This window comes from Gobio gobio (genome assembly GCF_949357685.1).
Source record: "Gobio gobio genome assembly, chromosome: 13".
Taxonomy (NCBI): Eukaryota; Metazoa; Chordata; class Actinopteri; order Cypriniformes; family Gobionidae; genus Gobio; species Gobio gobio.
The window spans coordinates 53441876-53448837 of NC_137106.1; positions in this window are offsets into that span (position 1 = coordinate 53441876).

Here is a 6962-nt window from a genome sequence, read left to right on the forward strand (position 1 = left end):
GGTAGTTTTATTTAACCCAACTTTTGATTAAAAACGACTATACGGCTGGCTTAAAATAATCCCAAAATAGGTTGGAAATAGACACATCACTAAAGGTGAATGTTTATTAATAGGCTACGCTATTTTAATTATTATTCTAAACATATTAATAAATGTTAATTTCCAACATACTTTGGGTTCGTTTTAAGCGACCAAACTGTCGTTTTTAAACAATAGTTGGGTTAAACAAAGCTACCCAACAAGGCTTTTCATTTTCAACCCAGCTTGAGCCGTTTTTATCCCAGCATTTTTTAAACCACGTCAATGCGCACTGATACAATAATATAATAATAATTAATACAATTATTAATTTGATGCCGAACGCAACGAATTAAATGCGCTGAACACATTAAAAACATTCCCAGAAAACTAAAAACCTTTGGTGTGAGGTGATCTTTAATGTTTTATATGTTTTGGTTCGTTTGCACGGATTTTTTTTTTTAAATAATTTAGTTTATTTAAATGATTTAATAATAATCGAGGTTTTTAATAATTTGTAAAGAGCCCGGTTACATTATTATTATTCGTTCAAATGTACAGCAACGGTAATAATTGTTTGACTTAATAATAGCATTGAAGAAGTGTGATTATAGCTAAATATCCAGTCAATAAAATAGAGACTTCAATTTTAGACCCTTCATTTATACTAATAAAAATTATCCCGAAAACGCATTTATTTATTCACAAACGGACGTGTTTAATTTTAGTGGATAAATTAATAAGCATTCGAGAGAGAGAAATATAGACGTGCAAACTATTTATTTTGAAATTGTATAATATGAGCTGAAAGAAAGAAAAAGACAGACAGACAGAAAGAAAGAAAGTGAAAGGAGGGAGGCATCATTGTGAGCTGATTTTAATATTAATAGGAGCAGGAGGTGGATTGAATTGCGCCTGTGACAGGAATGATGGATGATCCTGCCTTCACCTTCATCATCATCATCATCATCACGTCAGAGTCGCGGGAATGTCAGAACAAACAAAAGCAGAACAACTGTTCATACAAAAAAAAAAAGGAGAAAGCGAGCTGGTGAATTCAGATCGGATCATTTTCACGCGCGCGTTTGTTCACTTATGAAGATGATGAAGATGAGGAGGAGGATGAACACTCTTGTTTTCTACACACATCGCGTTTAATGCAGAGACCCTGTTCGGCATCTGCTGCTGTATCTCTGTGTGTGTGTGTGTGTGTGTGTGTGTGTGTGTGTGTGTGGGGCCCGGGGTCACGCGCAGAGGCCCCTGATCATTAATCACTGTCAGCATCACAGTGATTCTCTATTGATGAGGATAATGACATTAGCTCACAGTCACTGATCAATAAAGCACATGCTCTCTCTCTCTCTCTCTCTCTCTCTCTCTCTCTCTCTCTCTCTCTCTCTCTCTCTCTCTCTCTCTCTCTCTCTCTCTCTCTCATTTAGAAACAGTGACCGGAGTAAAACAACACGATCTTCGCATGATCCCAAACTACAGCAATGACTGTCATTATTTCTCACACACACACACACACACACACACACACACACACACACACACACACACACACACACACACACACACACACACACACACACACACACACACACACACACACACACACACACACACACACACACACACACACACACACACACACACACACACACACACACACTGACGCTTGCTCAGGACCCCTCGGCGTCATTTTTTAGAGATTTAGATCAATCAATATTCAGAAACTGGTGCCATTATTTATTTTTTCAACCCAACCAAACTCTTTACATTTCTTATCTCTCTTTATTTTAGCACAGTAGATAACACACTGCATAATGCACCATACACTAAAGGAAGTATTAATATGAGGGTAAAGAGGCGAACTTGCGATGCGTGTTGACATGGTCAAATTCCACGCGTTCTGGAAACACTTTTTGACCCCAACCGCGTTCCATAATAGCTACACAGACGCTTTGGGAACGTTATCGTCTTGATGAAATTATATGGGTTATGATTTTGCCACTGTGACATGTTGGAGTGTGATTCTTAATTTAATCTGCCATTTTATTTACATGTATTTTATTTACGCTATTTAGACACGTAAGCCAACCCTAAACCTACCCGTTTTATATGATATAAACACAGGATATAACAGCAGATGCGACTGCAGGCACGATGTATTCAAAAATATTAATAATATTCCAAGTGTTCCGAGGCCAAACAATTGATTTGTGTGAAGAAAATCCCCAAACGCGATCAGCGAAGATCACGCACACATTCAACAATTGCCGCCGAAGATTAGATTGTGAAATGTCATTGGCTCTCGTGTGTCTCGTGACCGATTGCGTCATGTGTCGGGTGTATCTTTTGAATGAGATATTTCTAATATTTCTGGTCTTTAGCCTGTGAGAGGGCGGCTGGTCTTTGTGGTGTTATTAATGCGTGTGCTATTAAGTTGTGTGTTGTTTTAATGAAGTGAGGTTTGATTGTACAGCGCTTTGGTCAGATGTGCAGTTATAAAGTGCTTTATTAATGAGATATGACTGAGTGTGTGCGTTCACTGATCATTATTTCAGAGATTAAAACATTAAGATCAACTCTGTTGTTCACATTAAGATATCGTATGACCTCAGAAGACTTGGAATACAACATGAGTTAATACTTATACACTGTTTTTGGTCAGTTTTTGCACTAAATAGGCCTGCCTGTGACTGTTGTGTGTTTTATATTGTTGAGAAGTGTGTAGGTTTAGGATAGGAGTGGGTTTAGTTGCTCCAAAACATAAAAGTAAATATTCATAAAATCATTACAAATGGCAAGAATGAAACGCGTCTTGATCTGACGCGCTGGGCAAACAAACGGAAATCAATGCGCTAAAGCGATGCCCTGCGCGTTCAAAATGGACGCCGAGATCCTGACCAAGAGTCAACGTGTGATGGGAACCGACAGAGACGTCACTAATAATTCATATTTATCTAATGACGCAAGCACTCAGAAATATACTGACTTATGAACGCATACAGTAGAAGAAGAGTCTATAATATGGTTGGCCTACAATATTAACAACGTCTGGGGGAAAATATGTTATTATTAATATTGCTTTTTATTCTGAGTATTGTGGTTATGGTTATAATTATTTTCAGTTTATTGTATTTCTATATTTTTATTTACTGACATAATGAAGAATCACAAATTGGTAATTTATTCTATGGATTATTATTCTCGGGTAAACTCAGGTGATGATGATGTTCATGAGTGATGAAGAATCTCCCGCGATCTGACGCCACAAAATGAATATTTCAGTCTCAGTATATTTCTATTGTTCGTGTATATAGCATTGATGATACTGACAATAATAATATAATAAAGCACAAAATGGACGCACATTTATGCGGCATTTTTTGATTTTTTAAAACGACTTAAGAACATCATAAATCATTAAACACGAGGAGCAAACATTTGAATCCCTGAAGCCGTTATTATTCCAGGGGAAACGGAACATGATATTTATATTATATAATATCAGAAAAATAATACTGAGATCTTCACTAAAGTGACAGAAATACCATAGTATGGATGTGTTTATGTGTGTGTGTGAGGGAGAGAGAGTGTGTGTGAGAGAGAAACAAATATATTTCTATGAAATAATATCAGAAAATAAGGCTGAGTTTCACAAGTGACATAAATACTGTAGTGAGTGTGTGTGTGTGTGTGATAAAGACCGTGAGTGTGAGTGTGAGTGTGTGTGTGTGTGTGAGAGAGAGAGTTTTTGCGATAGTGTGAGAGAGAGAGTTTTTGCGATAGAGACTGCGAGTGTGTGTGTGTGTGAGTGTGTGTGTGTGTGTGTGTGTGAGAGAGAGAGAACAAACCCCGGGGCTCAATATCGCAGCGCCCCCTCCTGGTGAGCCGTACATGAATGAATAAGGGCGTGACGAGATATTTCTGAATCTCAGTCCGTGATTAATAAATGCAAAATACATCAGCAACAGAAACATCTCTCTCTCTCTCTGTGTGTGTGTGTGTGTGTGTGTGTGTGTGTGTGTGTGTGTGTGTGTGTGTGTGTGTGTGTGTGTGTGTGTGTGTGTGTGTGTGTGTGCGTGAGAGAAAGAGAGAGACAGAGAGAGAAAGTGTGCGATAGAGACTGTGTGAGTGTGTGTGCGTGAGTCAATGAGAAACTGTGTGTGTGTGTGTGTGTGTGTGTGAGTGAGAGACTGTGTGTATGTGAGAGAAAGAGTGTGTGTGAGTGAGAGAGAGAGAGAGAGAGAGAGAGAGAGAGAGTGAGTGTGTGTGTGTGTGTGTGTGTGTGTGTGTGTGTGTGTGTGTGTGTGTGTGTGTGTGTGTGTGTGTGTGTGTCAGTGCTGAAGCAGGATCTGTTGTCAGGAGTGGCTTCAGTTTGTCCAGACGCTCATGACATGAAATAACAGAGACTCAAAGCTCAGTGTCAGACCACCAACAGACGACACACACACCTACACACACTCACACTCACTCACTCGCATTACACACTCACAAACACGTTGGGTTTTCATGTTTTACGGGGACTTTCCATAGGCGTAATGGTTTTTATACCGTACATACCGTATATTCTATCCCCTTACACTACACCTAAACCTACCCATCACACACACACACACACACACACACACACACACACACACACACACACACACACACACACACACACACACACACACACACACACACACACACACACACACACACACACACACACACACACACACACACACACACTCCAGCTGCTGAAACTCATGCTCCTCCAGTCGTCTCTCCAGCTCTCGGTTCAGCCTCTGATGGGACACGAGTATCAGTGAATCTGGGTCGCCTGTCAGAACACAAATGCCAATCGCGCCGCTGACCTTTAGGGGCCGGACGGATGGAATCCCCCCCGCAACAACACAGCAATCCGGCACAATCACAGCCAACACCAGGAGACAGACCATCAGACCCAGAGCAGAGGAGACTCGAGCTCCTCAGACATCAGACCCAGAGCAGAGGAGACTCATGCTCCTCAGACATCAGACCCAGAGCAGAGGAGACTCATGCTCCTCAGACATCAGACCCAGAGCAGAGGAGACTCGAGCTCCTCAGACATCAGACCCAGAGCAGAGGAGACTCATGCTCCTCAGACATCAGACCCAGAGCAGAGGAGACTCGAGCTCCTCAGACATCAGACCCAGAGCAGAGGAGACTCATGCTCCTCAGACATCAGACCCAGAGCAGAGGAGACTCATGCTCCTCAGACATCAGACCCAGAGCAGAGGAGACTCATGCTCCTCAGACATCAGACCCAGAGCAGAGGAGACTCGAGCTCCTCAGACATCAGACCCAGAGCAGAGGAGACTCATGCTCCTCAGACATCAGACCCAGAGCAGAGGAGACTCGAGCTCCTCAGACATCAGACCCAGAGCAGAGGAGACTCATGCTCCTCAGACATCAGACCCAGAGCAGAGGAGACTCATGCTCCTCAGACATCAGACCCAGAGCAGAGGAGACTCATGCTCCTCAGACATCAGACCCAGAGCAGAGGAGACTCTTGCTCCTCAGACATCAGACCCAGAGCAGAGGAGACTCGAGCTCCTCAGACATCAGACCCAGAGCAGAGGAGACTCATGCTCTTCAGACATCAGACCCAGAGCAGAGGAGGCTCATGCTCCTCAGACATCAGACCCAGAGCAGAGGAGACTCGAGCTCCTCAGACATCAGACCCAGAGCAGAGGAGACTCGAGCTCCTCAGACATCAGACCCAGAGCAGAGGAGACTCATGCTCCTCACACATCAGACCCAGAGCAGAGGAGACCCGAGCTCCTCAGACATCAGACCCAGAGCAGAGGAGACTCATGCTCCTCAGACATCAGACCCAGAGCAGAGGAGACTCGAGCTCCTCAGACATCAGACCCAGAGCAGAGGAGACTCATGCTCCTCAGACATCAGACCCAGAGCAGAGGAGACTCATGCTCCTCAGACATCAGACCCAGAGCAGAGGAGACTCGAGCTCCTCAGACATCAGACCCAGAGCAGAGGAGACTCATGCTCCTCAGACATCAGACCCAGAGCAGAGGAGACTCATGCTCCTCAGACATCAGACCCAGAGCAGAGGAGACTCGAGCTCCTCAGACATCAGACCCAGAGCAGAGGAGACTCATGCTCCTCAGACATCAGACCCAGAGCAGAGGAGACTCGAGCTCCTCAGACATCAGACCCAGAGCAGAGGAGACTCGTGCTCCTCAGACATCAGACCCAGAGCAGAGGAGACTCGAGCTCCTCAGACATCAGACCCAGAGCAGAGGAGACTCATGCTCCTCAGACATCAGACCCAGAGCAGAGGAGACTCATGCTCCTCAGACATCAGACCCAGAGCAGAGGAGACTCATGCTCCTCAGACATCAGACCCAGAGCAGAGGAGACTCATGCTCCTCAGACATCAGACCCAGAGCAGAGGAGACTCATGCTCCTCAGACATCAGACCCAGAGCAGAGGAGGCTCATGCTCCTCAGACATCAGACCCAGAGCAGAGGAGACTCGAGCTCCTCAGACATCAGACCCAGAGCAGAGGAGACTCGTGCTCCTCAGACATCAGACCCAGAGCAGAGGAGACTCGAGCTCCTCAGACATCAGACCCAGAGCAGAGGAGACTCGTGCTCCTCAGACATCAGACCCAGAGCAGAGGAGACTCGAGCTCCTCAGACATCAGACCCAGAGCAGAGGAGACTCGTGCTCCTCAGACATCAGACCCAGAGCAGAGGAGACTCGAGCTCCTCAGACATCAGACCCAGAGCAGAGGAGACTCATGCTCCTCAGACATCAGACCCAGAGCAGAGGAGGCTCGAGCTCCTCAGACATCAGACCCAGAGCAGAGGAGACTCAAGCTCCTCAGACATCAGACCCAGAGCAGAGGAGACTCGAGCTCCTCAGACATCAGACCCAGAGCAGAG